Source organism: Anoplolepis gracilipes, chromosome 10, assembly GCF_047496725.1.
Source record: "Anoplolepis gracilipes chromosome 10, ASM4749672v1, whole genome shotgun sequence".
Lineage (NCBI taxonomy): Eukaryota > Metazoa > Arthropoda > Insecta > Hymenoptera > Formicidae > Anoplolepis > Anoplolepis gracilipes.
This window is the reverse complement of record NC_132979.1, coordinates 5401789-5413977: the sequence shown is the minus strand read 5'-3', so window position 1 is coordinate 5413977 and position 12189 is coordinate 5401789. Positions and strand designations below refer to the sequence as shown.

At 34.9% G+C, this 12189-nt stretch overlaps 1 protein-coding gene across 1 annotated transcript in view; it reads right to left on the bottom strand.

Annotated features, from left to right (window-relative positions):
• LOC140670418 (SLIT-ROBO Rho GTPase-activating protein 1) overlaps nucleotides 1-12189 on the bottom strand; it is a 63353-nt gene that overhangs the window by 45065 nt on the left and 6099 nt on the right. The gene's annotated exons all lie outside the window — the stretch shown is intronic.

The following is a 12189-nucleotide window of genomic DNA, read 5'->3' as shown; positions in this document are numbered from 1 at the left end:
TGCTCTGCGAACTGTGCCCCAGGAACAAATAGCATCGATCGAAAAAAAGGAAGTAATTTAACCCAAGTACAATACACAGACAATAAAGGAACAAATAATCCGAAATAAAACAGAAAAAAAACGCGAAATAACTTCCCGAAAGGAAATAATATTGCAGTTTGCTGTGATGTGATTGGATAAATAGAGAGAAAGACACATATCGGTAAGAAAAAAAAAAAATATATATAATAGTGATTAAGAATAGATTAAGGTATATATTAATAATTAATTAATACTAGAATAAAGTATATATTATTAACTGACGCTTTTTATCTTCTATAGAACAAAAGTCTATTTTTTTTTTTTTTTAAATCACATAAAAATAAATTTAAAAAAAATTACAATCAATTAATGCGCTCTGAACAAAGAATTTGGATAAAAAGTAATTATTATTTAATGACAATACCCAGTACGCAAACATTTGTAAAAGCGCTTAATTGCAATTTACAAGCGCCGAAATTGACGATGAAGAAAGAGGTAGAGAGATAAAGAAAACCTAACCCGAGGATAGAAATGGCGATAGAGATGCAGAGGAATCAATGAGTTCTCGACGACCTCGCGGCACTTCTCTCTCTCTCTCTCTCTCTCTCTCTCTCTTTCTCTCTCTCTCTCTTTCTCTCTCTCTCTCTCTCTCTCTTTCCTTCTCCCTCATTCACGCTCTCCGAACGTTGCGCTCCCACCGTGCTCGCCCTATATCGAATGTCCAACCCTCGAAGCGTGACCGTGACTGTGACTCTCTGGCCCGTGAGAGAGCGGAGTGCGCGTGTCCGCGCTGCATCGACGCCGCCGTCGCCGTTGCATGTGTGCATTACGATGTGTGCGATTCGTTGTAACGGTGGTGCGCGATGCAGCGCACCGTAAAGACTTGCTCGAATGCCCGCATGAATGAAACCCGTATGACTGTCGCGGAAATTAAGAATCACTATCAGGATTTATTATCGTCACGCAGAAGCCTCTCAAAAGCATTCAACTTTGGAATTAAAAAACTTTCCTCTCGAAAGTGATGCATAAAGAGAGAAAATACATATATTCCGAATGATAACTTTATAGATCATCAGATCTCTTGATACATCTCTCTTGTGTGTATAAAATAATAATTGAAATAATTATATATATATATATATACATATATAAAATTTAGTTTATTTAATTTAAAAATTAATTTAATATATATTTAATTACAAAAATAATGATAATTATTTCTAATTGAAGATTTGATTAAAATGTATGAGAAAGAGTGTAATATCCGTTGAAGGCTCGCTTAGATTTTAATAGAGATTAAATTTTCAATACTAAAATATCGTTTTATCTTTAAAGAGGAAGATTCCTAGTTCAAGATCGAAAAATTTCGAGGCATTCGCATCACGATGATGAAGATTTCCAATTCATTCTAATTTTTTATTTATGAATCTATGGATCGTTAATCATCGGCGTTCTTCGCGTCATATCACACATCAATATATAAGACTTGGCTATAACCCTTCGGCTTGGTCAACAAGTGCCGAGACCTTTCATCGGCCACTTGAACGACACTCGGGCTCGTCTTACCGGGCTCGCTCTTCATGTTCCTCCGACATCCAACAGACTCTCTCGACTTTGACCCTTAATTGCGTCGGTGCGAGGGATTCAAGCGAACGCTCGGCTCTTCTTATGCTACCAAGTTCACCCGTGCGAATTGCATTTATATTGCACTTATTAACGTTACGTCTCGCACAGATGTTTCACGGAGTGCAAATTAAAATGCCAAGGTCGGCATTAATTTCGCCGACTAAAATAACAATACGAAAATTGGTAAGGAACACAGTAGGAACAGGTTATAGGATTAGAACTTGTCTAATCTTTTGTTGCATGTAATACTTTATAGAAAAAAAAAAAAAAAAAAAAAAAAAAAAACAAATCGAGGACTCGATATTGAATCAAATTATTAAAATTGAAAATTAAAATTGAAGTTTAAACTAAAGTAGGTTAAAAATTTTTAATCTCGAATCTGACCTATTTATCCGTTCCGTTACTGCGTGGCAGATGCCAAATGCATCTGCCACGCAGTGCGATGTTACTCTAACCTTGGCAATCTTGAATGCGAGATAAGATGAAACACAATGATCTAAAATTGCGACGATATTCGCGGTATCTGTTACGCAGCGCGCGCTATTTCGAGGACATGATTAAATCTCTCTATTAAGAGCACAAGCGTTCAAAATTCAATAGGCGTCGTTCGCGGCTGTAAACTTCTGCCTTTGTTTGTTGCCCACGTTGGCCTATCCACGTGAAAGATCGTGACGGCGCCGAGACCAGTTATTTCCGGCATAGATTTCCGGACCGATTTTAGTTTTCGTGCACGCCCACGGCAAACGCTCACGAGACGGAAACGTCTTCCCCTCATCGACGAAGAGTCCTTCGCTATTCTAGTCAGCCCTGCGCTGATGACTCGCGCTCACGTGACTAAACATCATCTTCTCAACCTCTTCCTACCTCACATATAGGATGACAAAGCTTCGCTTTATCCACGCCCAGTCGAGCGATCCTCAAAGCATCGCGTTACATGACTCTATCATGGTTTATCTTCATTTCTCTAATCTCCATAATCTTTATTCTTTCTTTAGCATGTATCTCGCACATTTAGTGCATATATATTCAGTAAATGTGAGAATCTCTAAATTAAATTGAAAATGATCTCTTTTTGTAGCAATTATATATCTCGGAAATGTAAATATTATATGTATATGAAACAAGTACACTTGTAGAAATTCAGTTCAAATTGCAAATAAATAAGTAGTTTCCCTTACAAATTAAATCTCTCCGATGTTCTCAATATTTTCAAGATAAAGATATGTAAGTGATGCATGAAAAATATTGATGAATTAATTCTTATAAGCAAAAATGCAAGAGAGCAAGAGGAAAATTTATTGATAGACCAGATTATAATAAATAATGATAAATTTTTTGTATCTGTTTAGTCAGCGCAGCAAAAGGGAAAAAGTTCGCTCTCGGCGCTAATATCGACGACCTTTCGACGAAATTCACTTAGCCGAAGTACTTAAATTGCACGGCGAAACTTTCTTGCCGGTGCAGTGTAATTGCTTTAGTTTGAACAAGTTGTCGACGCGTATCGTTGCAACGAAGACGGCTTATCTCCTCGTATTATAGATTTTTGCGAATAGTCGATCGCCACGGACAGACTCGAAAGCCAGATGTCATTAAAGACCGCGCATTCTCCGACTACGCGATTGCAATCTCTCGCGATCCAATTCTACGATTGTATCCGGACGTGCTCTTTTCAACTCTTGTACTTTCACCCTGAAATGTCGCGACGTTTGTTCGTTATAGTGTTAAATATAGACTTGTTTTTCTCAAAAGCAGCCCTTATAAGCAAAGTTTTTAAGAATCCTAAACTGCCAGGTTGCACGATTCGTTTAAATCATGTCTAATTATATCATTAATCAAAAGATAATTCACATTGTTCTCAAAGTAAATCACAACTGCTATACAAGATATTCCACAATTAGCATGTTTTTGAATAATTATTTTGACTTTTATATTTTCAGTTTATTCAAGAACTAATTGAATCCTTACGTTGAAAATATATAATGCTTACTCTTTATATAAAAATATACTTGTAATTTTCTCCAACATGATTGTTCCGCTTTGTAGCTTAATATATATATCGTTCTGTAATACAATTTTGAACTATATTATGGATCTCATTTCGATGGCGATTTATCTCAATTAATGAGCGGTTCCGCCGATTATATTATAGCTTGATGCGCGCGTCTAGATCGAAATTTACGGTCCAATAAGACGGTAGATACGAGCCATTTAATTTGACGATGATACACAGATGCGAGCGCGACGCGATGTCGGCTCCCCCTCTTACGAATAAAGACCAACTTTTTATTGCGCGACCCTCGAATCGGATTAAAACAAACGACCGAACTTCACCGGTCGCCCCGGGATGCATCACGTTATTTTCTATTAACGCAGTCAAGTACGATACACTTGAGAATTTAACTCGAGCCGTATGCTTACCGCGCGAACGTGCAGGGAATTATTAATTATATTACCAATGTAGGGGACACATTTCTTGTTGCAAGTTGTCTTCAGTTGGAAATAGCAAATATGATGTACGTATGTATAATATACACTAGTATATGTGATACATTTATTAAAGAGATATTAATAAATATTAATATAATTGATATTTATCAAAAGCGTAGAATATTATTGAAATATTTACTTATGCAGTTAATGAACAAATCATGTAAATTATTGCTAATAAAAATTTATTGGTTTAACATGTATGATTGTTGGAATTTAAGTAATTATTTTTCGAAAATTTTTGTTTAAATATTCATGAGAGAATCGATATGAGAGAGACAGTTGGAAATGACACTTAAAAATTTTGTATTTTAATTAAAATTATTTTGGCGAGTTTTTTAACTTAAGCCGGAAGGAATTGGGAAATCCGGAAAAACAAGGATATTAGTAGTTGGCAGCTCTTTGCATAACCACGTCCAATTCTGTATGCGATGTGTACGATGACGCGGTACAACCGCGAACAGAAACCGAAGTATGCAAAGTAAGCGACTTGACAAGCGTCCAATGTCGTTTATATTTCGCGGCACAATCGACTCAACTTCTTCCATACTATGAGAAAACAAATATCGTTTCGTAGAAAGAAAGTGCACTCCGCACCTCACGTCCTGAACGTGCAGTATTCTTTCCAGCTTGGAAAACGTGAGAGACTCCGTAATTTTCTCGCCTCTCGAATACATTGCAAATTCTATCTCATCGCGAAAAATATACTAATATTTTATTATAACAAACAATTCTAAAAATAGATAACACACTGCGAACCTTTTCCGAATACTCTTGAATAAATTTAATATCAGTTTATTATTAGTTTATTTTAAAAAGAGAAATTAAAAATAAAATATGTAAGATTAAATAAAATATATATTAATTAAATATTAATACATATATAACAATATGTAGTTCAATTATATATACATATATATACATGTACATATATAATAATAATTATATAATAATAATAATTATTATATTTCTTTATTATTATCTTTGTTTTCGAATATTTCACTCAAGATGAAATAAAATATATATTAAATTATTTAAATAAAACATAAATTAAATATTAATACAACAATATGTAGTTCAATTATATATATATATATATATATATAATAAATTATTATTATATTTCTTTATTATTAATCTTGTTTCTGAGTATTTTATTCAAGCTTTCTTGATAATTTTTGGCTATATGTATAAATTGAAACCATAAAAATATTGAAACGAGTAACACAAAACTGAAAAAAGCTCTGATATTGAATATAAATATGTGTGAGCGTGGCAGAGTGAATTGTGTGCCTGTTTTCAATGTCGAAGAACTCAAGTTCAAGTCTGATAAGAATTCATCGAATTTATTCGATCGCCACCTCTCTCTCGGAAGGCAAACCACTGAGAGTATCTTGCTCTATGAGAATCCTTTTTTTATTTTCGATATTTTTGATATTAAAAATGCGGAACTTTTTTTAATTTTTATCAGGAACTATAGAACTATGAAAAGTGCTACTAGAACTCCCATTATTTTTTAAAAATTAATAGAATGACGTGCCAACTTCACAGACACGTTATAAGAAAAAGATATATTGAATATAAAAAGGAAAAAATAGAAAGGACTAATAAGAGCTGAGCACAATAAATCAATGCATTTACATTGTGTAAAAATGTTCAATAAAAATGAACGTTTGGTTCTTTTTTTAAATTATTATCAGTATGCAAAAGTAAATAACATGCATAGATTTTAATTCAAAGAAAAAACCAAAACGTTCCTTATTATTGCAAATTTTTACACAATGTAAATGCATTTATTTATTGCATTCGGCTGTTAATAACTGTTCCTTCTCGACTTTTTATATAAAAATATAAATAATTTACGTATGAATTGATAAAGTCGTAATAAAATAAAAAAGAAAAAAAACGTTCATTTTCAACACGGTTCTCGACAAAGCATTCTCTCATCCCTTTCTTCTACTTTTGCGTTTCATTGTTTGTTCGTCTTCAAAACGGCAATAATCGGAACACTAAAACGTGGAACTTTTGTATTCCTATCTTCTTTGTGTTTGTGCATTCGAATGTGTTTACATACACTTACGTTATATATAGATGTTTTAACCAACATACATATACATTATATATAGATGTTTTAACTAACAGAAAAATATCGAATTCTTTGATGCATACATATATAAAAGTCGACTGTTAATTATAATTTTATAATTAAGAGAGAAAATACTTAATATTAGAAAAGTCACTGACGTATTTTGACGAATAAAATTACAGTGATTCTAAAAAGTAAACAAACCTTTGCACGGAATTAATATTTCAACTATTTTTAAAAGTTTAATTATATTTTCTTTTAAAAATTTAAAAGAAAATAGTATGTTTATATTCTATAAAATCAGTAGTACAGAGAACTTGTTTCTAGTTTCTTAAAATACTTGTCATTAAAATAGTTTTAGAATTTTACAGCGATAGAACACGCTACGTAATTAGCGACATAATAATTTTATCTCTCAAAGGGCAAATGTAATGATCGAAACGTGGCATCAGAATCGATCGATCGTTAGAAAAAGATTGACTTATTATGTATTATTATATCGCTCTATATGATATTTTTCCATCGTCTTTCTTGGCTAGCCAGGAGTTGAAGATTTCTCGACGATATTGAACGTGCGTCTCGCACACGTGTATGTTTTTACGCTCACAACGACGATAAAGCGTCGTGCCACACAGCTGCGGATATTTTTAACAGAAGTGCAACGAGAGACTCTCGAAAATCGCAACCGGCAAAAAACTTCGTCATAAAAGGGCGCAGGATTCATTACTATCGTAAATTCTCTAATCTGATTTTCATAACGAGAGTCACTCGTAATTTTTCAGGCTACTCGCGTGCGAACTGACGATAAGTCTCTTGCGTGGCCGGTTTAAACCGTTAATCTCGCGCGAGGCCTTGAAAATCTTTTTTTTTTTTTTTTTTTTTTTAATCAGTAATTAGGATACCAATTTGAAAGTGAGCGCGTTCAAAGAGAGTGTTGCAACTGCAAAATTAAATCAAATTAATTTTACCTTGTACAAAAATTTTCACGTAGAATTAATCGATTTTTCAAATTTGCTATTTAACAGAATCTCGATAACATTATGTAGAATCACTTTTTAACGCGATATATAATTCTTTTAAATAAAACAGAAGAAATAAGCCAGAGTATCTACTCAAATCTTGTAAAAAAAATTCATTCCCTGAAAATTTCCAGATACAAAAGAAATACAAAAAAAATCTCTAAATATTCCCGGTTTTTCATGTTTTTGCAGGGAGCAGACATCCTGTAACCGATATTTGATTACTAATTAATTCATCGAGCTTTACTCCGCATTTATTTCGACTCGCAGTCACCTGCTGTTTTATCTTTTATCATTATTGCGCATTCTCGAAATTATTCGATTCGGTCATCCCCGAGCAGGTGAACAGCGTACGACAAATAAAATCACAGAAATTCACAGCTCAATTAGTATGCATATAGGGATGCAGGTGAAAATTCTGGTATTTTATCGATATATCCGACAACTCTCGACGACGTAATGCAATCAGCGACAGCTGCAATAGGCCGGCGCGCATAATCGCTCCCGCCGGTTGCGAGAGAGAAGATAATTTTCTTGCGCATTTAAATGACGAGTCTCCTCTGTCTCCTTCATCTATCTTGTTCTCGTCTTTCTTTTTTTTTGCTGTCTCCTCAAAGTTGACATGTATACACGCCACGCATTTCAGAATAAATCTCTCTCTATCTCTACACCTGACACTTCTACAAAAGGTATTTCTTGTAGCATATTAAACTTTGATCGTTAATAAAGTAAAGCGAAACCTCGTTCTAAAGTTTTAAGTAAGAAGACAATTTTTTTACTCTCTATAAAAGGAAAGTTTATTTTATTAATTTTTCATAATAATTTATTTCATCACTTGATTTATTTATGAACACGTTTATTTCTAGCGAACCATCTGGTGATATTACGGTACCCCTGTATTAAGTATTCTATTCACGATTGACCTTGCCTGCCGGCTGTCGAGACGTTTTTCGTGCAATCGTAGCACAAACGGGACTTCTCTACACAAAGAATACACTGTGTTGCTCGATTATGCCATCGTCAGTAGCGTTGGAGAAAGAAGCTGACAAGACCAACTTCGCGAGACGCGGACGGTCGATTTGATAAGGCGTAAAATACGCTGTAGTCAAATAGAAAACAAGTCGAGCAGCGCTTGTTCCTCGTCGTAATATGCAAATTATTCATTCGTCGAACAAAATTAGAGAGAGAGAGAGAGAGAGAGAGAGAGAGAGAGAGAGAGAGACGCAAAACAATTACTGAAGTAATTTTAAATTAATCATTGTAGAATTATTGTACAGAGAAGAGTTTTTGATATTTGTATATAAAAAGAAATTAAAGAAATTAATTTTATTTTAGTATTATATTACTTTAATCTCTTTACCAATTTTGCCAGGGGAAATACAAACATTTATATTATAATTATGCAATCGGTTATAATTGAACATGTCACGAGTGTAACGAACTTTGCATACGCGAGATGAATCTAATTTGGTTTGTTATATTTTACGGGATAACGATAATCCGTCAACGACAATCTGGTTGGTCTCTGTTGTAATGAGATTTTATGCCTTTTTCACGTCCAGGGCGTGGCACCCGACAGCAACACGTCGCCGGCCAACCAACGAGGAGAAGAAGAGAAAGAGAAGAAAGCCAAGGGAATGCACTATACCTGCGGAACGAGCTCGTGTATACAGTCTCGCGAACAAAGACACCACCGTTCGAGGACGTCGGAAGGACGCCATAGGAATGTTAAAATGAGCAGTGCAAAAATTGTTGCGCGAAGACTTTTGCCGGATTTAGAATTCCAGAAGCGATAACAAAGGATGCGAGAAAAATTCTGCGAATAGCGACGCGAGGGAAAAGAAAAACGCAAAATATATTAACATCTCTTTTTGTAAGAATTTCAAAGAATGCTGAGCGGGATGAAAAATTCTACCACGAATCGCGCGACTTAAGACTCGAGAAGGCGAAATGAGATTGTCAGAAAGAATTCTGGCGGAAAGCGACAGGACACGAATAAGTACGAGAGGACATCAAAAATTCGTAAGATGCCGAAACTTCTATACCTTGTTTCGAGGACACTACGAGGGATTCCATGTGTCGTGGGATAAAAATTGCAACAATAGGGGTTGCGCGGGTTAGGATTCGGGCGAAGATCCGCTCCCCGGAGGGCGAGAGATTGGAATTTATAGCGGAGGGTTCGCTGGCAAAACACATACATACACACTGTATATACCCTCTGTACCGCAGGTTTAGGGCTCGCGAAATACGTTGCGACGGTCGGGAAACTGTGCCAAATCGGCGCCAGTCGGCTGATAGGTGGCCTAAATTTTCGAATACCGGAAGAACGGGACTTGGGCGAGCGACCCCGATCGTCGCCAGAAGCAACGACTTTCGGGTATCCTTTGTGAAAAGATCAAATCTCCATGTATATGTGTGTGATATATGGAAGTGATACTGAATACTCTCTCATAAATTCTAACTTTCAGATAATTTAATACCTCTTTACGTCTTAGTGGAAATAATTCGTCAATCGATGATTTGTAAAATCTTATAAAATATATAAATTGTTTTATCTTTAAAATATACAATATAAATTTTATTATTTAATTTTATAATATATAAAAAGAGAGAGAGAGAGAAGAAAGATCTAATACATATTTATTGGTTACAATCAGAGTTTATAAATTCTCCATAAATATCAAAGTCCTCCTCGAAAGTCATTTATTTAAAACTTGTACAATGCGATGTATTAAATGACCTTTAATATGTATAATGTCACGAAACTAATCTATTTTTCAGCTGTAAATTAAAATTGATTTTTTTATGTATGTATTGTTTGCAAAAATTTCAAAGATTAAATATAATATCAAGATAAGAAAGAAAGAGAGAGAAAGAGAGAGAGAAAGGAGAAAAAATAGAAAAAGATACGATAAAATAATTTTGTTTCTTATATGATAACGCTAGAAGCATTAAGTCTCGTTCGTTGAAACGATTTAATCAGCACGATGAGACTTTGGAAGAAAATGACAGGCCGATGTGTTTTCTCATGATTTCGGACGTGGAGCGAACGTGTGAAATAATTCAATGCCTTTCGATCTCGTGCGTGAAAACGAAGCGTCGAAAGGCGGAAGAAGCGCGTTCTACGATTATTATTTCTCACGATCGTTACACGATAATTCTTCCATCGATAATTTTTCCAAAAAAAAAAAAAAAAAAAAAAAAAAAAAATACGATATCACATGTGCCGCGGTTTTCACTTTATCGGCCGAATACGCGACGTTACATTCTTATAAACGTGTACGCGGCCATAAGGAGTGCACGTGTTCGAACGAAAGACCGCCCTCTTAGACTCCCCGAAGAAAACGACTACTGCCGTTCCATAAAAATATCCGAGGACAGGAAACGTCGTCGTTTTGTCGACGTCTTCGTATTTTTTTTTTTCGCCGACGCGCCGCATCGCGAGAGAAGAGAGCGACCTATAGATTACCAGAATGCGTTTTCGAAATAACGCACCGCGTCGATGTACATACGGTGTGTTTCAGGCGCAAGGTTGAATTTAAGCACAATGTGTGTTTAGAATGGCTACAAAGTTTTTTTTTGGGAATCTGCGAGAAGGGAGGAAAACTTTTCTTTAAAAAAAAAAAAAAAAAAAAAAAAAAAGAGAGAGAGAGATAATTTTTTTCCCGCGTAAAAATATTATTTCTCGGCGAACTTGTTGATGTAAATATTGTATAGCGGAAAAATCGACTCGAGATTATTTGTGAAAATCCAACGCGTAGCGAATCGGAACACCCAGTATAAATCCGCGACGCAAACACACGCGCGCCCTAAAATAATACCAATCTTCGACGCTTCGCGCTTGTTTGCTTAAGAAAATATTTTGGTACGCACGCATTTAAGCGTGCGCGTCGATTCCGCGTTGCGACGAGAGCGTAGAGTGGAGCCGATATATATGAGGCCGTCCAACGTATTTATGATGAACAAGTGGAGGAGAAAACGCTTCTCTTCTCCCCCTAAGCTTTTCTCTTTCTTATTTTTAGATGGTCATCCGAAGGACACATCCTGCTTATGTAAAAAAATAATAATAAAAAAGAGGATAAAATATTATTTTCTGCATCGGAATATCATATTTTGCTGCAGGTACATAATTAATATGTAACTATACATATGTATATCAAACTATGTCGCATATGTCGCAATTTTTTCATCCCTTTAATAATTTAATAATATTTTATAATTGTTTGGATTATCGAGAAAAGATATACTACTTTTTCTAATTCTTAATAATGCAATATCGTTCGATTACATCGTCTTCATTCTTGGACACGATTGTTATTTATATTACGTGCTCCCAATATTAAATTCCACGAATTATTCGTTTTTATTCGTCGCAAGCGAAATTTATGCGATTTACGTTACCGGCGAAGGTGCTCGGTGAAGAAGAAGCGCGGAGACGCGTTTGGAATTCTGACACAACGGATCGAAGCGGCGCGGCGTGAATGCATCGCGATGCACGCATCGCACCGTGCGTAGCGCATCAACTGGTATCGCATTAAACCAAGGGATCGGCGAAGATTCTTTCTGCCTCGTCAATAAAATACTATAATAAGCGCGAGTTTACCAACAAATTGTAATAAACTTTATTTCAACTGAATACGGCGACTTTCAAGTGTTACTTACATGTAGAGAGTGTCTGATTAACTCTTATCGATCTGGAATAATTATAATGTTTTTATAATTCCCTTTACAATTAAAACATGCTTTTTATCGACCTTGATGCATATAATAACATTCAGATTAGAAAGCTTTTACATTTTATATTCTTAACTCTCTTCTATTATCTCTTATTTTCTAGAGAGAAAAATTGAAATAAAAATAGATTTATTTTTATTCTACAAACGCTAAAATTGTAAGTGACATTTTCGAATGCACATGTATGTAAGTATGTTTCCTCGAAAAAAATTATCT